General features: G+C 46.0%; 2 long non-coding RNA genes and 1 pseudogene across 35 annotated transcripts; 1 reads left to right on the top strand and 2 right to left on the bottom strand.

Moving 5' to 3' along the window:
- Positions 1-37: 37 nt before the first annotated feature.
- On the top strand, positions 38-4,450 carry LOC127931987 (uncharacterized). Of its 34 annotated transcripts, XR_008143427.1 has the most exons (11): positions 348-415; positions 456-589; positions 982-1,021; positions 1,290-1,450; positions 1,488-1,649; positions 2,304-2,331; positions 2,699-2,765; positions 2,940-3,138; positions 3,194-3,248; positions 3,558-3,882; positions 4,140-4,305. It is a non-coding gene; the product is annotated as an uncharacterized LOC127931987 (long non-coding RNA). The 34 variants fall into 34 exon arrangements; XR_008143432.1 differs by lacking the exon at positions 2,304-2,331 and adding an exon at positions 1,088-1,154 and having other exon boundaries at positions 456-684; positions 2,738-2,994; positions 3,221-3,248; positions 4,140-4,307; XR_008143429.1 differs by lacking the exon at positions 2,699-2,765 and having other exon boundaries at positions 1,290-1,422; positions 1,555-1,649; positions 2,130-2,331; positions 4,140-4,302.
- LOC118377130 (BTB/POZ domain-containing protein KCTD6-like) lies at positions 4,132-7,477 on the bottom strand (annotated as a pseudogene).
- A 2,057-nt stretch (positions 7,478-9,534) lies between these two features.
- LOC127931989 (uncharacterized) lies at positions 9,535-23,983 on the bottom strand. Its single transcript, XR_008143454.1, has 5 exons — positions 23,969-23,983; positions 22,157-23,935; positions 10,705-10,929; positions 9,769-9,876; positions 9,535-9,624 (listed from the first exon to the last, which is right to left on the bottom strand). It is a non-coding gene; the product is annotated as an uncharacterized LOC127931989 (long non-coding RNA).
- Between the last annotated feature and the right edge of the window lie 120 nt (positions 23,984-24,103).

The raw sequence follows: 24,103 nt of genomic DNA, 5'->3' as shown, positions 1-24,103 counted from the left end.
TGATTATGACCAGGGTTACATACCAGGGTGATTATGACCAGGGTTACAGCCAGGGTGATTATGACCAGAGTTACAGCCAGGGTTGATTATGACCAGGGTTACAACCAGGGTGATTATGACCAGAGTTACAACCAGATTTACAACGAGGGTGATTATGACCAGGGTTACAGCCAGGGTTGATTATGACCAGGGTTACAACCAAGGTGATTATGACCAGAGTTACAACCAGAGTTACAGCCAGTGATTATGACCAGAGTTACAGCCAGGGTTGATTATGACCAGGGTTACAACCAGGGTGATTATGACCAGAGTTACAACCAGGGTGATTATAACCAGAGTTACACCAGAGTTACAGCCAGGGTGATTATGACCAGAGTTACAGCCAGGGTTGATTATGACCAGGGTTACAACCAGGGTGATTATGACCAGAGTTACAACCAGATTTACAACAGTAGGGTGATTATGACCAGGGTTACAGCCAGGGTTGATTATGACCAGGGTTACAACCAGAGTTACAACCAGGGTGATTATGACCAGGGTTACAACCAGAGTTACAGCCAGGGTGATTATGACCAGAGTTACAGCCAGGGTTGATTATGACCAGGGTTACAGCCAGGGTTGATTATGACCAGGGTTACAACCAGAGTTACAACCAGGGTGATTATGACCAGGGTTACAAACAGGGTGATTATGACCAGGGTTACAAACAGGGTGATTATGACCAGGGTTACTAACAGGGTGATTTTGACCAGGGTTACAGCCAGGGTGATTATGACCAGGGTTACAACCAGGGTGATTATGACCAGGGTTACTAACAGGGTGATTTTGACCAGGGTTACAGCCAGGGTGATTATGACCAGGGTTACAACCAGGGTGATTATGACCAGGGTTACAGCCAGGGTTGATTATGACCAGGGTTACAACCAGGGTGATTATGACCAGGGTTACAACCAGGGTGATTATGACCAGGGTTACAACCAGGGTGATTATGACCAGGGTTACAACCAGAGTTACAGCCAGGGTGATTATGACCAGAGTTACAGCCAGGGTTGATTATGACCAGGGTTACATACCAGATTTACATGAGGTGATTATGACCAGGGTTACAGCCAGGGTTGATTATGACCAGGGTTACAACCAGAGTTACAACCAGGGTGATTATGACCAGGGTTACAAACAGGGCGATTATGACCAGGGTTACAAACAGGGTGATTATGACCAGGGTTACTAACAGGGTGATTTTGACCAGGGTTACAGCCAGGGTGATTATGACCAGGGTTACAACCAAGGTGATTATGACCAGAGTTACAACCAGAGTTACAGCCAGGGTGATTATGACCAGAGTTACAGCCAGGGTTGATTATGACCAGGGTTACAACCAGAGTTACAGCCAGGGTGATTATGACCAGAGTTACAGCCAGGGTTGATTATGACCAGGGTTACAACCAGGGTGATTATGACATGAGTTACAACCAGATTTACAACAGGGTGATTATGACTAGGGTTACAGCCAGGGTTGATTATGACCAGGGTTACAACCAGAGTTACAACCAGGGTGATTATGACCAGGGTTACAACCAGAGTTACAGCCAGGGTGATTATGACCAGAGTTACAGCCAGGGTTGATTATGACCAGGGTTACAGCCAGGGTTGATTATGACCAGGGTTACAACATGACCAGAGTTACAACCAGGGTGATTATGACCAGGGTTACAAACAGGGTGATTATGACCAGGGTTACAAACAGGGTGATTATGACCAGGGTTACTAACAGGGTGATTTTGACCAGGGTTACAGCCAGGGTGATTATGACCAGGGTTACAACCAGGGTGATTATGACCAGGGTTACTAACAGGGTGATTTTGACCAGAGGGTTACAACCAGGGTGATTATGACCAGGGTTACAACCAGGGTGATTATGACCAGGGTTACAACCAGGGTGATTATGACCAGGGTTACAACCAGGGTGATTATGACCAGGGTTACAACCAGGGTGATTATGACCAGGGTTACAACCAGGGTGATTATGACCAGAGTTACAGCCAGGGTTGATTATGACCAGAGTTACAGCCAGGGTTGATTATGACCAGGGTTACAACCAGGGTGATTATGACCAGGGTTACAACCAGGGTGATTATGACCAGGGTTACAACCAGAGTTACAACCAGGGTGATTATGACCAGGGTTACAAACAGGGTGATTATGACCAGGGTTACAAACAGGGTGATTATGACCAGGGTTACTAACAGGGTGATTTTGACCAGGGTTACAGCCAGGGTGATTATGACCAGAGTTACAAACAGGGTGATTATGACCAGGGTTACAGCCAGGGTTGATTATGACCAGGGGGTTACAACCAGGGTGATTATGACCAGGGTTACAACCAGGGTGATTATGACCAGGGTTACAACCAGGGTGATTATGACCAGAGTTACAACCAGAGTTACAGCCAGGGTGATTATGACCAGAGTTACAGCCAGGGTTGATTATGACCAGGGTTACAACCAGGGTTGATTATGACCAGGGTTACAACCAGGGTGATTATGACCAGAGTTACAGCCAGGGTGATTATGACCAGGGTTACAACCAGGGTGATTATGACCAGGGTTACAACCAGGGTGATTATGACCAGAGTGATTATGACCAGAGTTACAGCCAGAGTTACAACCAGGGTGATTATGACCAGGGTTACAACCAGGGTGATTATGACCAGGGTTACAACCAGATTTACAACGAGGGTGATTATGACCAGAGTTACAGCCAGGGTTGATTATGACCAGGGTTACAACCAGAGTTACAACCAGGGTGATTATGACCAGGGTTACAACCAGGGTGATTATGACCAGGGTTACAACCAGGGTGATTATGACCAGGGTTACAACCAGGGTGATTATGACCAGGGTTACAACCAGGGTGATTATGACCAGGGTTACAACCAGGGTGATTATGACCAGGGTTACAACCAGGGTGATTATGACCAGAGTTACAACCAGGGTGATTATGACCAGGGTTACAACCAGGGTGATTATGACCAGAGTTACAACCAGGGTGATTATGACCAGAGTTACAACCAGAGTTACAACCAGGGTGATTATGACCAGAGTTACAACCAGAGTTACAACCAGAGTTACAGCCAGGGTTGATTATGACCAGAGTTACAGCCAGGGTTGATTATGACCAGGGTTACAACCAGGGTGATTATGACCAGGGTTACAACCAGGGTGATTATGACCAGAGTTACAACCAGGGTGATTATGACCAGAGTTACAACCAGGGGTGATTATGACCAGGGTTACAACCAGGGTGATTATGACCAGGGTTACAACCAGGGTGATTATGACCAGGGTTACAACCAGGGTGATTATGACCAGGGTTACAACCAGGGTGATTATGACCAGGGTTACAACCAGGGTGATTATGACCAGAGTTACAACCAGATTTACAACGAGGGTGATTATGACCAGGGTTACAAACAGGGTGATTATGACCAGGGTTACAAACAGGGTGATTATGACCAGGGTTACAAACAGGGTGATTATGACCAGGGTTACAACCAGGGTGATTATGACCAGGGTTACAACCAGGGTGATTATGACCAGGGTTACAACCAGGGTGATTATGACCAGGGTTACAACCAGGGTGATTATGACCAGGGTTACAACCAGGGTGATTATGACCAGGGTTACAACCAGAGTTACAGCCAGGGTTGATTATGACCAGGGTTACAACCAGGGTGATTATGACCAGGGTTACAACCAGGGTGATTATGACCAGGGTTACAACCAGGGGTGATTATGACCAGGGTTACAACCAGGGTGATTATGACCAGGGTTACAACCAGAGTTACAGCCAGGGTTGATTATGACCAAGGATACAACCAGGGTGATTATGACCAGGGTTACAACCAGGGGTGATTATGACCAGGATACAACCAGGGTGATTATGACCAGGGTTACAACCAGGGTTGATTATGACCAAGGATACAACCAGGGTGATTATGACCAGGGTTACAACCAGGGGTGATTATGACCAAGGATACAACCAGGGTGATTATGACCAGGGTTACAACCAGGGTTACAACCAGGGTTGATTATGACCAGGGTTACAACCAGGGTGATTATGACCAGAGTTACAACCAGGGTGATTATGACCAGGGTTACAACCAGAGTTACAGCCAGGGTTGATTATGACCAGGGTTACAACCAGGGGTGATTATGACCAGGGTTACAACCAGAGTTACAGCCAGGGTTGATTATGACCAGGGTTACAACCAGGGGTATTTATGACCAGGGTTACAACCAGGGTGATTATGACCAGGGTTACAACCAGGGTGATTATGACCAGGGTTACAGCCAGGGAGTAAGTACAAGGAGTTGATGTCCACTCAGCAATAAATTAACCCCAAATAATCCTGGTCAGTCGTCGACCTTGTGAGCCAGCCGGCAGAAAGTCCCTGCAGTGCTCCACTGTTTTCTCGTTGGCACTCTCACTCATCGTGTGGACCCTGGTGTTCCTGAAGCCCTGTTTGGAGATACAGTCCAACAGGAACACTCTCAGAGACACCTCCTGGTGATCGTCACACGGACCAAAAGGTGAAGGACACCTGGAAGTCACCGGAATAGTGTTTGATCCACTTGGCGAAGCTGTTACAAACCCTCTCCAGTAGGGAGTGGACTTTGGTACAACAGGGGTGGAGTACTTGGACAGCTTCCTGGTTGACGAGAGCTTCACCACCTCCTCAAGAGGTGTCCATGGGGGGGTAGAGGGGTTTAGTGTCGGTGAGAGACTGCATCAACGGCTCGATCTGGTAGAAGTCTGCCTCCGAAGAAGAAGAAGAAGGATATTACTTTAATGTCAAGACAAAGTTACTGAAATGTTTATTTATTTTACCTTAACACCCACGAGAAACACACTAAGAGGATAATACCCTGCTGGCTCAGATTTGAACCGGCAACCCTCCAGTAGGTCGCCCTCTAACCCCCGAGGCGACCTTACGCAGCAGATCCATCTCCGTGATGTCACAGGGCAGGGTGAGCTCTGAGGTGCGTAGGAGGTTGAGGACGTAGCGGAAGAGGGGCCCCATCTCTGTCGATGAAGTAGTGTCCCTGTCAAATCAAAGATGGTCATATTCCCATATCACGCAGACATACCGGTATGTACAGTGCATTCAGAAAGTATTCAGACCCCTTGACTTTTTCCACATTTTGTACATAAAATGGATTAAAGAATATTTTCCCCCTCATCAATCATGCAGTGGGGAGCTTGTTTCAGCTGCAGGTACTGGGAGACTAGTCAGGATCAAGGGAAAGATAAATGGAACAAAGTACAGAGAGATCCTTGATGAAAAGCACTCTGGAACAGGTTAAGAATGGGGAGAAGGTTCACCTTCAAAACAGGACACAGCCAAGACAACACAGGAGTGGCTTCGGGACAAGTCTCTGAATGTCCTTGAGTGGCCCAGCCAGAGCCCGGACTTAAACCCGATCGAACATCTCTGGAGAGACATGAAAATAGCTATGCATTAACGGTCCCCATCCAACCTGACAGAGCTTGAGAGGATCTGCAGAGATGAATGGGAGAAACTCCCCAAATACAGGTGTGCCAAGCATGTAGTATCATACCCAAGAAGACTCTGGGCTGTAATTGCTGCCAAAGGTGCTTCAACAAAGTACAGAGTAAATGTGCTGAATACTTATGTAAATATGTTATTTATTTTAATACATTTGCACAATTTAAAAAACAAAACAGTTTTTGCTTTGTCATTATGGGGTATAGTAGGTAGATTAATGAGGGGAAAAAACAAGCCAATCTATTTTAGAATAAGGCTGTAACGTAACAAAATGTGGAACATTTTCCAAATGCACTGCAGAACTGTGGCAAAGTACCTGAGCGTCGTGTATGGTGGATAAAGTCCCTGTGGAACATGGGCCCCCCAGCATGGAGTCAGGGTAGCGCTGCAGGGTGGACTGGGGCGTGGTGTACAGACAGCCACCCACGTTGAGGGTCACCGGGTCAGTCATCTATAGACAGAGACAAACACATGACAGTGTCTACAGAAAGTATCCCTGGACTTTAATCCACATTCTGGTGCTACAGCCTATTATTAAAGTACACTTTGGATGGTGTATCAATACACCCAGTCAATATGAAAATACAGGCGTCCTTCCTAACTCAGTTGCCGGAGAGGAAGGAAACCGCTCAAGGTTTTCACCATGAGGCCAATGGTGACTTTAAATCAGGTACAGAGTTGAATGGCTGTGATAGGAGAACACTGAGGATGGATCAACAACATTGTAGTTACTCCACAATACTAACCCAAATGACAGAGTGAAAAGAAGGAAGCCTGTACAGAATAAAAATATTCCAAAACATGCTTCCTGTTTTCAACAAGGCACTAAAATATACTGCATCAAATGTGGCAAAGCAATTACATTTTTGTCCTGAATACAAAGTGTTATGTTTGGGGTAAATCCAATACAAGACATTACTGAAACCCTCTCTCCATATTTTCAAGCATAGTGGTGGCTGCATCATGTTATGGGTATGCTTGAAGTCGTTAAGGACTAGGGAGTTTTTCAGGATAAAAAAATTAACGGAATAGAGCTAAGCACAGGCAAAATCCTGAACCTGGTTCAGTCTGCTTTCCACCAGACACTGGGAGATGAATTCACCTTTCAGCAGGACAATAATTTAAACCACAAGGACAAATCTACACTGGAGTTGCTTACCAAGAAGACAGTGGATGTTTCTGAATGGCCGAATTACAGTTCGGACTTAAATCTCGTTGAAAATCTACGGCAAGATCTGAAAATAATGATAATCAATAATCAACAACCAATTTGACAGAGCGAGAATCATTTTTAAAACAATAATGGGCAAATGTTGTGCAATCTGTGTGGAAAGCTCTTACAGACTTACCAGAAAGACAGCCGTAACTGCAGATTTTGACTCAGGGGTGTGAATGGAAATTAGACATTTCTGTATATAATTTTCAATACATTTGTAAACATTTCAAAAAACATGTTGTCACTTCATCATTATAAGTTATTGTGTGTTGATGGGTGAGAAAAATTATACATTTTAAATGCAGGCTGTAACAACAAAACGTGGATTAAGTCAAGGGGTGTGAATACCTTCTGAAGGCTCTGTACCAGTCAAGGGGTGTGAATACCTTCTGAAGGCTCTGTACCAGTCAAGGGGTGTGAATACTTTCTGAAGGCTCTGTACCAGTCAAGGGGTGTGAATACCTTCTGAAGGCTCTGTACCAGTCAAGGGGTGTGAATACCTTCTGAAGGCTCTGTATCAGTCAAGGGGTGTGAATACCTTCTGAAGGCTCTGTACCAGTCAAGTCAAGGGGTGTGAATACCTTCTGAAGGCTCTGTACCAGTCAAGGGGTGTGAATACCTTCTGAAGGCTCTGTACCAGTCAAGGGGTGTGAATACCTTCTGAAGGCTCTGTACCAGTCAAGGGGTGTGAATACCTTCTGAAGGCTCTGTACCAGTCAAGGGGTGTGAATACCTTCTGAAGGCTCTGTATCAGTCAAGGGGTGTGAATACCTTCTGAAGGCTCTGTACCAGTCAAGGGGTGTGAATACTTTCTGAAGGCTCTGTACCAGTCAAGGGGTGTGAATACCTTCTGAAGGCTCTGTACCAGTCAAGGGGTGTGAATACCTTCTGAAGGCTCTGTACCAGTCAAGGGGTGTGAATACCTTCTGAAGGCTCTGTATCAGTCAAGGGGTGTGAATACCTTCTGAAGGCTCTGTATCAGTCAAGGGGTGTGAATACCTTCTGAAGGCTCTGTATCAGTCAAGGGGTGTGAATACCTTCTGAAGGCTCTGTATCAGTCAAGGGGTGTGAATACCTTCTGAAGGTTCTATACCAGTCAAGGGGTGTGAATACCTTCTGAAGGCTCTGTACCAGTCAAGGGGTGTGAATAACTTCTGAAGGCTCTGTACCAGTCAAGGGTGTGAATACCTTCTGAAGGCTCTGTACCAGTCAAGGGGTGTGAATACCTTCTGAAGGCTCTGTATCAGTCAAGGGGTGTGAATACCTTCTGAAGGCTCTGTACCAGTCAAGGGGTGTGAATACCTTCTGAAGGCTCTGTACCAGTCAAGGGGTGTGAATACCTTCTGAAGGCTCTGTATCAGTCAAGGGGTGTGAATACCTTCTGAAGGCTCTGTACCAGTCAAGGGGTGTGAATACCTTCTGAAGGCTCTGTACCAGTCAAGGGGTGTGAATACTTTCTGAAGGCTCTGTACCAGTCAAGGGGTGTGAATACCTTCTGAAGGCTCTGTATCAGTCAAGGGGTGTGAATACCTTCTGAAGGCTCTGTACCAGTCAAGGGGTGTGAATACCTTCTGAAGGCTCTGTATCAGTCAAGGGGTGTGAATACCTTCTGAAGGCTCTGTATCAGTCAAGGGGTGTGAATACCTTCTGAAGGCTCTGTATCAGTCAAGGGGTGTGAATACCTTCTGAAGGCTCTGTATCAGTCAAGGGGTGTGAATACCTTCTGAAGGCTCTGTACCAGTCAAGGGGTGTGAATACCTTCTGAAGGCTCTGTATCAGTCAAGGGGTGTGAATACCTTCTGAAGGCTCTGTATCAGTCAAGGGGTGTGAATACCTTCTGAAGGCTCTGTATCAGTCAAGGGGTGTGAATACCTTCTGAAGGCTCTGTATCAGTCAAGGGGTGTGAATACCTTCTGAAGGCTCTGTATCAGTCAAGGGGTGTGAATACCTTCTGAAGGCTCAGTATCTGAATCAGTCAAGGGGTGTGAATACCTTCTGAAGGCTCTGTATCAGTCAAGGGGTGTGAATACTTTCTGAAGGCTCTGTACCAGTCAAGGGGTGTGAATACCTTCTGAAGGCTCTGTATCAGTCAAGGGGTGTGAATACCTTCTGAAGGCTCTGTATCAGTCAAGGGGTGTGAATACTTTCTGAAGGCTCTGTACCAGTCAAGGGGTGTGAATACCTTCTGAAGGCTCTGTATCAGTCAAGGGGTGTGAATACCTTCTGAAGGCTCTGTACCAGTCAAGGGGTGTGAATACCTTCTGAAGGCTCTGTACCAGTCAAGGGGTGTGAATACCTTCTGAAGGCTCTGTACCAGTCAAGGGGTGTGAATACCTTCTGAAGGCTCTGTACCAGTCAAGGGGTGTGAATACCTTCTGAAGGCTCTGTACCAGTCAAGGGGTGTGAATACCTGTTTGTACCGTCTTGCCAACTGGACCATATATGTTAACAGAAGCTAGACCTACTCATCGTCACATGACAGCACAAACAGATCTGGGATCAGGCTACCACTGACCTGTCCAAGCAGATCTGGAATCAGGCTACCACAGACCTGTTCTAGCAGATCTGGGATCAGGCTACCACTGACCTGTCCAAGCAGATCTGGAATCAGGCTACCACAGACCTGTTCTAGCAGATCTGGAATCAGGCTACCACAGACCTGTTCTAGCAGATCTGGGATCAGGCTACCACTGACCTGTCCTAGCAGATCTGGGATCAGGCTACCACAGACCTGTTCTAGCAGATCTGGAATCAGGCTACCACAGACCTGTTCTAGCAGATCTGGGATCAGGCTACCACTGACCTGTCCAAGCAGATCTGGGATCAGGCTACCACTGACCTGTCCAAGCAGATCTGGGATCAGGCTACCACTGACCTGTCCAAGCAGATCTGGAATCAGGCTACCACTGACCTGTCCAAGCAGATCTGGGATCAGGCTACCACTGACCTGTCCAAGCAGATCTGGAATCAGGCTACCACTGACCTGTCCTAGCAGATCTGGGATCAGGCTACCACTGACCTGTCCAAGCAGATCTGGGATCAGGCTACCACTGACCTGTCCAAGCAGATCTGGGATCAGGCTACCACTGACCTGTCCTAGCAGATCTGGGATCAGGCTACCACTGACCTGTCCAAGCAGATCTGGAATCAGGCTACCACTGACCTGTCCAAGCAGATCTGGAATCAGGCTACCACTGACCTGTCCTAGCAGATCTGGGATCAGGCTACCACTGACCTGTCCTAGCAGATCTGGGATCAGGCTACCACTGACCTGTCCAAGCAGATCTGGAATCAGGCTACCACTGACCTGTCCTAGCAGATCTGGGATCAGGCTACCACTGACCTGTCCTAGCAGATCTGGGATCAGGCTACCACTGACCTGTCCAAGCAGATCTGGGATCAGGCTACCACTGACCTGTCCTAGCAGATCTGGGATCAGGCTACCACTGACCTGTCCTAGCAGATCTGGGATCAGGCTACCACTGACCTGTCCTAGCAGATCTGGGATCAGGCTACCACTGACCTGTCCTAGCAGATCTGGGATCAGGCTACCACAGACCTGTCCTAGCAGATCTGGGATCAGGCTACCACTGACCTGTCCTAGCAGATCTGGGATCAGGCTACCACTGACCTGTCCAAGCAGATCTGGGATCAGGCTACCACTGACCTGTCCTAGCAGATCTGGGATCAGGCTACCACTGACCTGTCCTAGCAGATCTGGGATCAGGCTACCACTGACCTGTCCTAGCAGATCTGGGATCAGGCTACCACTGACCTGTCCTAGCAGATCTGGGATCAGGCTACCACTGACCTGTCCTAGCAGATCTGGGATCAGGCTACCACTGACCTGTCCTAGCAGATCTGGGATCAGGCTACCACTGACCTGTCCTAGCAGATCTGGGATCAGGCTACCACTGACCTGTCCTAACTGTTGTAGCCGATTTCGTCACATTTCACCTCCTTCATAAGACATGGATTGTCACTTACTCTTATTGACACTCACCATATATCCCCAGTCTCCATCTTCCTATTCACTAGCATACGGCCCCCACCGCCACCCTCCTCCCCGGGTGAACAGAGGCAGGGTGGAACGAATGGCTGTTCCGCCTGTTATTCCACAGTCTTTTCTTGTCACACCTGGGATCTGTTCTCGGTAGCAACACAGAACAGGGTCAGAGAGAAAGAAGTCAGAGAGAAAAAATATATATGCAGGGATTTAATTGTACCTTTATTTAACCAGGCAAGTCAGTTAAGAACAAATTCTTATTTACAATGACGGCCTGGGAACAGTGGGTTAACTGCCTGTTCAGGGGCAGAACGACAGATTTGTACCTTGTCAGCTCGGGGGTTTGAACTCGCAACCTTCCGGTTACTAGTCCAACGCTCTAACCACGAGGCTACCCTGCCACTCCGGATGAAGAACTGTCAACAAGACATCAATAGATTGGTCTGATTTGACCCTTATCAAATGTCAATATAGCTAGTAGGGCTGGGCGATATGGCCAAAATATCATGGTATTTTATGTTTTTGATTAATAAAAGTTTAAAATGTGCTTCATGAGTAGTGCATGACCCTAGGGTGGCAACACATATATTCTACATTATTTCAATGGGTCCTTCTCCATTCTGATTGGTTTATACTGTTCAATTCAACAATCATTTCCTGCACTCATTTGAGATCATTTCCACACTGCCACAATATGGGCAATAATACCAGGCCTTATTTTAAACCAAACGTTGCAATCGCGATTTAGATCAAAACACTTGGGTGAACATTTAGAATCATATATTATAATTCTATAGTTAGAATATAAATAATAGTGGGCACTTTGAATAGTGTTGTTTGACATGACAACAAATTAAAATGCCACAGACAAATTTTTGTGACATGGTAGGAACCTAAAGTGATGTTCAGTGTTTCCTAGGGGACCCTATAATCTTTGGCTACATTAAATTTTTATTCATATAGCCAACATATTCATGCTTTCGCCTATTCCTCTTTGGTATCAGGCTGTATTAGCTAGCTACGTAGCCAGCTAACTAACAATTAGCATTAGTGGCTAACACGATTTAGCTTAACATGCTAAGAAAATACAAACTAGCTGTTTGCAGATGTAATAAACACAAACTAATATTCTAATTATAGGATGTTTGTCAATTTATATTAAGATGAAACTGGAAACAACAACGTCAGTAACATTGTTCATGCAGACTGAACACAAGTGTCTCGAGGTCAAGCAACAACAAACGAGCTCCTTGAGTGACGTGGGAGGGGGGGGGGGTGTCTGTGTGGAAAGCAGTAAAATATAGATTTGGAGTTAGATAACCTTGGATTTTTTGTGGGGCAGGGACAGGATTCTACAGCATAACCTTCGCTCCAGATCAAAACATGCAACCTGTTTTTGGACGGAATTACCTGGAAGGCCCAAGCGATACAGCAAATGCTCTGGCAAACCATCAGAAAACACCATCCAACCTGGAACTGAGTGATGTTTAGTCTGAAGCTATATTTTATATTCAAAAGCCATGAATACATTACAAATGATATATTTTACTTTATGAGGACTGAATGCTGAGTTGGACTACCAAGCCTGCCAGGACAAGGAGATTCAGCTTCAACTAGCACTGACGTGTCAGATGAGAGGTGTCAGAGCCCTTTAGCCCAACAATGGCAGGAGAATCCAACCGGCTACTCCAAACCAAATGTAGAGGGCTTTGAAGCTGCCTCCCGCTGATCAGAGGTAATTAAAATACAGTACCCTCTGTATGTAAAAAAATGATAAGGCAAGAAAAGAGTACAGAATGGAGCTCCTTATGGAAAAATCAAGAGACACTTTTTGCTGACTATTATAAAAATGAGAACATCAGCAAACTCATGTTCCACATTGATCATCCCTTGGCAGGGCACAGTGCAATATTAGCACACTACCACTATGTTAAGAGGGGGGTGTTAATGAGGGGTGGAAACTCAGGATATTAAGACAATGAGGACCTCTGAGTCAGCTAATATAAATCTTCGTAAGTCTGGAACAGTATTGGTACAGACCAACCCCAAACAGTTTTAGTTTTCACCTAATCAAAGAAATAGCCCAGCAGGAGAAGCTCTCCATTGAAAGATACCCCCACCCCGAGCGGGTCAGACCAGACCTCTTTCATTATGTAACCCCACAGACGAGCCACCCCCAGCAGGTCAGACCAGACCTCTTCATTATGTAACCCCACAGACGAGCCACCCCCAGCGGAAAGTCAACCTCCCAGCACAGAGTACTACTCCCTCATTAAAATGAAAGATACCTCCAGCTGGGTGAATTTAAGGCAGGCGGAGCTGGTCAGCAGGTGATTACACCCCAGTCAGCACAACACCACTCCCTTAACCAGACCCGTGAGGGGGATGGAGGAGAGGGTGAGGGGGATGGAGGAGAGGGTGAGGGGGATGGAGGAGAGGGTGAGGGGGATGGAGGAGAGGGTGAGGGGGACGGAGGGGAGGGTGAGGGGGGACGGAGGAGAGGGTGAGGGGACGGAGGAGAGGGTGAGGGGGGGACGGAGGGGGGAGGAGGTGAGGGGATGGAGGAGAGGGTGAGGGGGATGGAGGAGAGGGGGTGAGGAGGGGGATGGAGGAGAGGTTGAGGGGGATGGGGGTGAGGGGGATGGAGGAGAGGGTGATGGAGGAGAGGTTGAGGGGATGGGGAGAGGGTGGGGGGATGGGGGAGAGGGTGAGGGGGATGGAGGAGAGGGTGAGGGGGATGGAGGAGAGGGTGAGGGGGATGGAGGAGAGGGTGAGGGGGACGGAGGACAACCTACTAGAGAGGTGGCCACCCCCACAGAGAAGCCAGCAGAACAGCCCACCTCAGCTCCCGACAAAAGTCTAGACACCATAGCAGAACAGTCCACCTGACCATAGCATCAAAATCACGGAGGGACAGACCCTTCTGAGCACCCCCCATCAGCCACCTTGATAGCCCTCCTGACAACCCCCCCCCCCCCCACCCACTGAGGACAAACATAACACAGATTGTACTCATTATGGACTCAAACTGGAAATATATACAAGAGAGTGTCTAAACTCTGGTGTCCAAACACCCAGCGCGCCCTAGACCTTCTGTCTGAGGACCGACTAGGGTCACCCAGCGCTCCCTAGACCTGTCTGACCAACTAGGTTCACCCAGCTCGCCCTAGACCTTCTGTCTGAGGACCGACAAGGGTCACCCAGCACTCCCTAGGCCTGTCTGACCAACTAGGTTCACCCAGCGCTCCCTAGACCTTCTGTCTGAGGACCGACTAGGGTCACCCAGCGCTCCCTAGACCTGTCTGACCAACTAGGTTCACCCAGCGCTCCCTAGACCTTCTGTCTGAGGACCGACTAGGGTCACCCAGCGCTCCCTAGACCTGTCTGACCAACTAGGTTCACCCAGCGCTCCCTAGACCTTCTGTCTGAGGACCGACTAGGGTCACCCAGCGCTCCCTAGACCTGTCTGACCAACTAGGTTCACCCAGCGCTCCCTAGACCTTCTGTCTGAGGACCGACTAGGGTCACCCAGCGCTCCCTAGACCTGTCTGACCAACTAGGTTCACCCAGCGCTCCCTAGACCTTCTGTCTGAGGACCGACTAGGGTCACCCAGCGCTCCCTAGACCTGTCTGACCAACTAGGTTCACCCAGCGCTCCCTAGACCTTCTGTCTGAAGACCGACTAGGGTCACCCAGCGCTCCCTAGACCTGTCTGACCGACTAGGTTCACCCAGCGCTCCCTAGACCTTCTGTCTGAGGACCGACTAGGGTCACCCAGCTACAAGTCTTTTCCGTGACTGTGCCTCAAAACCAAATGTTTTCCTGGCTCACCACTCCACCCTGGACTAGAACAGCCTCTATGACCAGGTCCACCTCTACAAGGCAGCAGTGCCCACCACTCCACCCTGGACTAGAACAGCCTCTATGACCAGGTCCACCTCTACAAGGCAGCAGTGCCCACCACTCCACCCTGGACTAGAACAGCCTCTATGACCAGGTCCACCTCTACAAGGCAGCAGTGCCCAACACTCCATCCTGGACTAGAACAGCCTCTATGACCAGGTCCACCTCTACAAGGCAGCAGTGCCCACCACTCCACCCTGGACTAGAACAGCCTCTATGACCAGGTCCACCTCTACAAGGCAGCAGTGCCCACCACTCCACCCTGGACTAGAACAGCCTCTATGACCAGGTCCACTTCTACAAGGCAGCAGTGCCCAACACTCCACCCTGGACTAGAACAGCCTCTATGACCAGGTCCACCTCTACAAGGCAGCCGTGCCCAACACTCCACCCTGGACTAGAACAGCCTCTATGACCAGGTCCACCTCTACAAGGCAGCAGTGCCCAACACTCTACCCTGGACTAGAACAGCCTCTATGACCAGGTCCACCTCTACAAGGCAGCAGTGCCCACCTTTGCCCGGACCCTAAAGGACATCGCTCTCAAACGTATCCCCAACACTTCACACAGGAGGACCAGATCAATAGACACCCCAGACCTGCGGGACACCCTACCCCAGACCTGCGGGACACCCTACCCCAGACCCTGCAAGGACACCCTACCCCAGACTAGAACAGCCTCTATGACCAGGACACCCCACCCCCGGACCTGCGGGACACCCCATCCCCCCCGGACCTGCGGGACACCCCACCCCGGACCTGCGGGACACCCCACCCGGACCTGCGGGACACCCCACCCCGGACCTGCGGGACACCCTACCCGGACCTGCGGGACACCCCACCCGGACCTGCGGGACACCCTACCCCGGACCTGCGGGACACCCCACCCCTGCGGGACACCCCTACCCCGGACCTGCGGGACACCCCACCCCGGACCTGCGGGACACCCCACCCCGGACCTGCGGGACACCCTACCCCGGACCTGCGGGACACCCTACCCCGGACCTGCGGGACACCCTACCCCGGACCTGCGGGACACCCCACCCCGGACCTGCGGGACACCCCACCCCGGACCTGCGGGACACCCTACCCCGGACCTGCGGGACACCCCACCCCGGACCTGCGGGACACCCCACCCCGGACCTGCGGGACACCCCACCCCGGACCTGCGGGACACCCCACCCCGGACCTGCGGGACACCCCACCCCGGACCTGCGGGACACCCCACCCCGGACCTGCGGGACACCCCACCCCGGACCTCCATTATAGTGGACCCACAGCGAGAGGACCTACATCCAGACCACACCACCAGCCACATACACACCCCCACCCCAACCAATCAACACTCCCCCAAGTCAACCATGCCCACACCTCATTTAGGCCCCCTCAGATCAGACCTATGCCCCTCCTGCCCACCCCATGCCCCCCACTCCCACAAAGAGGGCCCAAACATGGAAGTCACACATCCACCCAGGCCGTGAGCAGGCAAACAGGCACAACCCCCACTCTTACACTCGCCCAAGCCAATGGAATGTACCAGATGCTCAGCAGGCTCTGCTCACACTTACTGGCCTGAGGCCAAACCACACGACCAACAACATTGGACACTTTATGGAACACAAAGCCTTCACTATCTCATCCTGGAATATCCAAGGCCTGAGGTCATCTGCCTTTGGCCTAAAGAGCAGGAACCTGGACTTCATCAAAGAAATCGGAAATACAGACATTGTCATCCTACAAGAAACATGGTATATAGGAGACGGACCCACTGGTTGCTCTCTAGCTTATGGAGGGCTGGTAGTCCCATCCACCAAACTACCAAGTGTGAAACAGGGAAGGGACTGGATTCCAGAACCCACTGGATTCTCCAATTACATTGAATGAGTTACAGGACAAAATAAAAAACCCTCCAACCCAAAAAGGCCTGTGGTGTTGATGGTATCCTCAATGAAATTATCAAATATACAGACCACAAATTCCAACTAGCTATACTTAAACTCTTTAACATCATACTTAGCTCTGGCATGTTCCCCAATATTTGAAACCAAGGACTGATCACCCTAATCCACAAAAGATGAGACAAATTTGACCATAATAACTACCGTGGGATATGTGTCAACAGTAACCTTGGAAATTCCTCTGCATTATCATTAACCGCAGACTCGTACATATTCTCAATGAAAACAATGTACTGAGCAAAAGTCAATTTGGCTTTTTACGAAATGATCATACGACAGACCATGTATTCACCCTGCACACCCAAACTGGCAAACAAAGGCAAAGTCTTCTCATGCTTTGTTGATTTAAAAAAAATCCTTAGACTTAATTTTGCATGAGGAGGCCGGGCTCCCCCTACTCACCCAAATGTCTACTGATGATCTGGTGCTTCTGTCGCCAACCAAGGAGGGCCTACAGCAGCACCTAGATCTTCTGCACAGATTATGCCAGACCTGGGCCCTGGCAGTAAATCTCAGTAAGACCAAAATAATGGTGTTCCAAAAAAGGTCCAGTTGCCAGGACCACAAATACAAATTCCATTTTAGACACAGTTGCCCTGGAGCACACAAAAAAAACTATACATACCTCGGCCTAAACATCAGCACAACAGGTAACTTCCACAAAGCTGTGAACGAACTGAGAGACACGGCAAGAAGGGACTTCTATGCCATCAAAAAGGAACATAAAATTAGACATACCAATTAGGACCCAGTTAATAGTTAATACAATGTTTCACATTTGTTGTAGAGATGCCATGCCTAGCCAATGTGATTCACAGGATATTATTATATCTAAAAAAAATGAAGATGTTTTTTCTACCTGTTATGTTTTTATTTGTTGGCTTTATGTAGACTCTTTGGAAGTAATTTTTAGATTGGTATCATTTACATTTAGATATAATTTAGATGAACCGCATGACAATGATTTTAAGATACAAAAGACTATTATAAATTAAATGAAACTGTTCCACAAAAAGGTGCTTATGAAAATCATAACTGGCCTGCAGATCTGGTTGAAATGGTAATATAACTTGGCAGTCCGAATGGAAAAGGCTGCCCGACACAGCCTATTACCAGCAACTACAGGAGTATAATGGCTGAATCTGCCAAGACCAGCAGCTGGAGAAGGGTCTTTATTCTTCAGGATAGGCTCTCTCTGTTTCCCTCGAGTCATGTATGTCTTAAATATTTAATCAAACAGTGAGCGTAAAAGCATCAGACAAGCTCAGTACATATAGTTGATTTGATTAAAACACAGTGTCTTTATGGAAAAATACACGTTGTAACATTTCAACCAATCGATTGGTCAACAAAAAAAAAAAAGGGCAACTCTTGGTTGGTCAAGATTTTATTTTAACCAGGGACTGCCCTATGACACAGGGACTGCCCTATGAGACAGGGACTGCCCTATGAGACAGGGACTGCCCTATGAGACAGGGACTGCCCTATGAGACAGGGACTGCCCTATGAGACAGGGACTGCCCTATGAGACAGGGACTGCCCTATGAGACGGGGACTGCCCTATGAGACAGGGACTGCCCTATGAGACTCTCACGAACATGAGCCAGGGACCGCCCTATGAGACTCTCACGAACATGAGCCAGGGACCGCCCTATGAGACTCTCACGAACATGAGCCAGGGACTGCCCTATGAGACTCACGAACATGAGTCAGGGACTGCCCTATGAGACTCACGAACATGAGTCAGGGACTGCCCTATGAGACTCTAACGAACATGAGTCAGGGACTGCCCTATGAGACTAACGAACATGAGTCAGGGACTGCCCTATGAGACTAACGAACATATATAGAGAAGTCATTTAGTGCCAAAAAATGTTAAATATAGGGGGATAATATTCTGATCTTATATCTCTCAAAAGAAAAGGTCTGACACTTTAAAAAAATAAACTTCCTTTAGATAGATTTTTTGACAATTTTTCCCCATGTATGAATCTGTTTTTCCAATGTGTTTCTATGGGCTAATAGCAGTAAGGCCATTTGTAATGTTTCATCAAGCATTTGTCCTATACCTAAAAAGGGGACCTACAATTCAAATAGCTAAATGTTCCTTGGTATGACCATCTTTAAAAAATTCCACGTTAGCTTAGAACGTTTTCATGCAAAAATGTTTTTGAGAAATACTGCACCAAACATCGTAGGGCGTAAAATGTAGCTCTAAGATATATGACAAAAAAACGTAAAAATGTATGATTTCTTGAGGAAGAGTATACTGGCTACGGTGTCTCAAAATTGATAAATGAAATTTTGGGGTAAAAAGCCAACTCGGCTCCTTCATTAATTTAATCAGATGGCTCATTCATCACAAAGCCCACTGATATTGCAAACTACTTTAATGACTTTTTCATTGGCAAGATAAGCAAACTCAGGGATGACATGCCAGTAACAAACACTGACACCACACATCCAGGTATATCTGACCGAATTATGAAAGACAAGAATTGTACTTTTGAATTCCGTAAAGTCGGTGTGGAAAAGGTGAAAAAAGTACTGTCTATTAACAATGACAAGCCACCGGGGTCTGACAATATGGATGGATAATTACTGAGGATAGCGGACGATATTGACACTCCTATTTGTCACATCTTCAATTTAAGCCAACTAGAAAGTGTGTGCCCTCAGGTCTGGAGGGCAGTTAGTCATTCCTCTACCCAAGAATAGTAAAGCCCCCTTTACTGGCTGAAACAGCCAACCTTTAGCAAATTCATTTCCGCTGCTTGGGCACCTACAATTTTCTATGGAGTCGAAGTCTACACCTCTTCGTCAGGTGATTGGTCAAAAGAAGAGATTCTTCAATAAAATCTTTGTCATTCAACGAGAGAACTGGTTCTCATGCAAAAAAAAAAAAATTGATAAAAATACTGTCACCAAACATCTTAGTTAGATGTCAAATTGCACGACTAACATCTCTTCGGCAGAAACGTCAAAATGAATGACATTTCTTGAGTTACCTTAGATTAATTCAGACTATTTCAATATAGTGAATAGTGGCTACGGCGTCTCAAAATAGACAAACGGTACTATTGACGCCTTTTCCCCCCGTGTTTCAAGTATGCTCTTGGGGGAATCCCCGCGGACATATTTGTCTTTGGTCCAACGATTGGCCAAACAAGGAAAGTCCGCAACGTAAACCCTTCAGCCCTCGTTATTTTCACTTCGGGGCCTGAAATGCCCCATAATTCAATTCGCGATGATTGTACATCCGCTAAGAAAAGTCGGCCGAAACGTAAAACCTCAATATGGAGAAGTTAACATACAAGTCTAAGTACAAACAAATGTAAATACATTTGAAATTGTGCTACTAATGCACATTATGGCACAAACACGTCACATAAAAGTAATTGTGTATTTGTTTGGTTAGTTTTTTGGAAATTGTAGAAATAAAACATGTTCCTTCTTCAGAAGTTCCAGCTAGGCAGGCTAACATTAGCTAATTTATTTTCTAGCTATCATACAGTAGGCCAATATTCATAATTATATATTTAATGTAATGTACAATTCCTCCCTTCTTCTGCTTTTCATCTGCAGGTTTTCTTGTCATGGTCCTTAATTTATAAACACAATTTTTCTCCACACAGATATTATATATGGAATAATCGCGATATATTGTATAAAAATACCTCTGTTTTTAGAATTTTCGTTCCGAAATAATATCCTATTGGTGAGCCAACTGGTAAATGCAGAGGGTCTTTTACTCAGTTATAAAGAATTCTTATCACTTTACAAGGTCCCTGTAACACCTAAAGATTTTGCAATTGTTTTAGATGCCATTCCCTCAGGTGTTGCTATGTTATTCAGGAACATGTCAAGACCTGACCCCCAGAGCCGACCTTCTGTTGACCCTGTTGACTCATCAGTAGGAAAGACCTGACCCTCAGAGCCGACCTTCTGTTGACCCTGTTGACTCATCAGTAGGAACGATTTGTTTATCTTTTCATTCAACAACAGAGCGATAGGATCCTTGTTTCAGCAGGATGTTGTATCTATCTATACCTTATGTCATTCCTTATTGGAATGGATTTATTGATAATATCTGTTGGAAAAAAGTTTGGATGTTACCACAAACATACCTACTTGTTAACTAAATTAAGGAAGTTTCCTTTAAAATTATTCATAAATATTATCCTGCCAACCACTATATGAAGAAGTTTAAGGAAGACATCAACTCAAATTGCTCCTTTTGTAATGACCACCCAGAAACAGTTGTGCATCTTTTTTGGCATTGTATGCATGTACGAAAACTGTGGCAAGACATCAGTAGGTTTATAATTGAACACATTTATGAAGATTTTACACTATTGTGGAGAGATGTACTGTTTGGATTCTTTACATACAATAGTAATAAGCGCAATCATTTTTATGTAATTAATTTCATTATTCTTTTGGCCAAATTTCATATACACAAATGTAAATTTACAAACAGAAAACCACATTTTCGTATCCTACAAAAAGAAATTGAACTGTATTTTAAGACAATTAAATACTCTACTAACAAAAAAGCTGTTAGAATTGTAAGTATATGCATGTCCCTTAAGGTCCTTGTGTAATTGTTATGTGATATTGTACCCCCTAGCCCCGCCCCCAGCCCCGCCCCTAGCTCGATTGTCTATTGTCTGTAATCTATGTGTGCTTGTGTTCCCTCATGTGCTTTATGTATTGATATTAATAAATATTAAAAAATTAATTAACTAAAAAATAAAATAAAATATACAATTCCTCCCTTCCTCGCCCTGCAAGTGTGTACTCATCAAATGTCATCAGAAGTGGCCACCTAATTTGCGGATGTGGCTTTTAGGTGTTTGGAATTCAGACGTCTTAAGGGAATATAAGAGCACATTCATTCGGGTCAGCAAGGCGCTAGAGACGAACTGAAGCATGCCGACTCATTTAGTCCATTATAGGGATAATAACTAGCCAGTCTTGCTTATTATCACAGGTTACTAGTTAGCTAGCTAAACTCCAATAGCAAAAATAGCAAAAGCGAATTACACAGACCATAGTAGGTCATGTTTTAAGCGTAGTAACGTTAACTAGCTGGCTACATCCATGATTGGAAGCTGGGATACAAACAGTAGGAGATGTTAGCCAGTTAGCATTAGTTAGTCAGTTAGCATGAGTTAGTTAGCATTAGTTAGCCAGTTAGCATTAGTTAGCCAGTTAGCATTATTTAGTCAGTTAGCATTGGTTAGTTAGCATTAGTTAGCCAGTTAGCATTAGTTAACCAGTTAACATTAGTTAGTCAGTTAGCATTAGTTAGTCAGTTAGCATGAGTTAGCCAGTTAACATTAGTTAGCCAGTTAGCATGAGTTAGTTAGCATTAGTTAGCCAGTTAGCATTAGTTAGCTAACTGAAACAAATACTAGTTAGTTGCACACTAGCTAACTGTGCGATTGCCCTGTCTAATAAACATTGTCATGAACTAGGTTTATGAGATTAATTTTACCCAACCTGTTTGCGATGTTGCATTTGTTCCTCTGTAGCTAAATAAGATGGGATCCATGTTGAAGCAGTGAGTTGGTCAGTCGGACATTTTAAACCATGGTACCAATATCAAAGAGGATGTTTCAGTGTGGCTCCGCGACCTGCGCCACAAATAGCGTGACTAGACAACCAACAAACCAACCAACCATCAACAACATTGTCGCTATAAACTAACAACTTCCACCTGGATGGTCTTCTGTGGGGAGTTAGTCTGAGCGCCAGTCTGTATGGTGTCAGAGAGGAAGAGGCGAAGCGAGAGGTTTTACTCCAACACTAATATTACACAGGGTCGTTGCAATAAGGCCACGAAGTGAGAGAGAGAGGAGGGGGTTGTTGTTTATTGCTCATTTGTTACTTGAGGCTTATTTGATCGAATTCAAGTTTCATAATGATTAAGTTGTTACGAATGCACTGATAATAGGTGGACACACATGTGGCCTTCCGGCAACTTTGGAGAAAAACAATGTACGTTATATTGGAGTTGTGCCCGTTGTCATAGAGATATAAGGGATAATCATGGATATCACCAGTTTTAGCATGGACATTGCCATTGAGCGCTTCCTTATTTTTAAAGTAGTCAACTGGGTGGGTTTTCATGCGTTGGGAGCGATCAGCCAATGAAGAAAATTAACTACTTTAAAATGTTGTCACAGACGTTAATTAATATAGCAAGGACACAAAGGTCAGTCCTGTATCTCAATGGTCTGTGGTTCACAGCGTATCTGCCGTTTCATTGGATAGAATGGTCCCGCCTGCCTTCCATCTTTGAGGACATGTATTTCCAGTCACTCGAATAGCTTGTCAATATAACAGGCAATCATTGGTAATAAACGCCATTGTGAAGCAGGCAAGAATAACAAAGTACTTCCGGGTCACGGACTTTTGGAACGGTTCAGAATAAATCCTGTCCTTTTATTTTTGTTATTTAATAATTATGGAACATATATTATACTTCTTATAATACAAATAAAAGTATTTCTACAAGATATTAGTTTATTAAAAAAAATGTTCAAACCTAAATGGTAATTTTTGTGTCCTGAGTGTTACGGACTGCTGTGGACAACTGTATTTCAAGACAAGCCATGTATCCTGAAATATTTAATCGGAAATCAATTGAATAATTGTTTTTCTCCAACCGTGGGTCCTGCTCATTCCCACCTACCTTGGCTCCTCTGGTCCTTGAGTCTACACATGGACCCCTTCCCCCTTTTACTATGACACAACATAGACATTTTGTAAGATGCCATTTTTTTTTTAACCAGGCAAGTCGGTAAAGAACTAATTCTTATTTACAATGACGCCAATATGCATGTCCAATATGAAGAAACTACTGAACATCCTGCAGTACGAAATAACAATGGGATTTCAATGTTTCCTAAAGTGTATTTTATAATTATCAATATTAAACAGTAGAACGATACAGGTTTATTTTATTGGTATTACTGTGTAATCATTCCTTTTATTGGTACTCCCTTTAATGCAGTTAATGGCCAATGCTATAATACTTGTGCTATTCACTTTTTCCTTTTTTGTGAAACAAAATTGTAAGTCAACTAACAGTTATGAATTTTGACCATTTGTATAATTTACCATCTTCATTGCGGGACTTCGTCGAGGCCGAGGACTTATTCTTCCTAGGTCCTCGCTCATAACAGCATTTAGTAGCTTGTGTCCCGGGCATTCCGTGCGTTTGCATGACACCTCCCCTTCCGCACATGTAACACCTCGTCTACACCTAGTCTACACCTCGTCTACACCTCGTCTACACCTAGTCTACACCTAGTCTACACCTAGATGGATTAGCTTGTAAGTGAACATCCATTTGTCCCGAGTCGTTCAATGTAATCACCATGCACTTACATTTATCATTTTAGTCATTTAGCCGATACTCTTATCCAGAGCTTATGCTTGGGA

This window comes from Oncorhynchus keta, chromosome 10 (assembly GCF_023373465.1).
Source record: "Oncorhynchus keta strain PuntledgeMale-10-30-2019 chromosome 10, Oket_V2, whole genome shotgun sequence".
Lineage (NCBI taxonomy): Eukaryota > Metazoa > Chordata > Actinopteri > Salmoniformes > Salmonidae > Oncorhynchus > Oncorhynchus keta.
The sequence above is the reverse complement of the archived record's forward strand: the minus strand, read 5'-3'. Positions and strand labels throughout refer to the sequence as shown.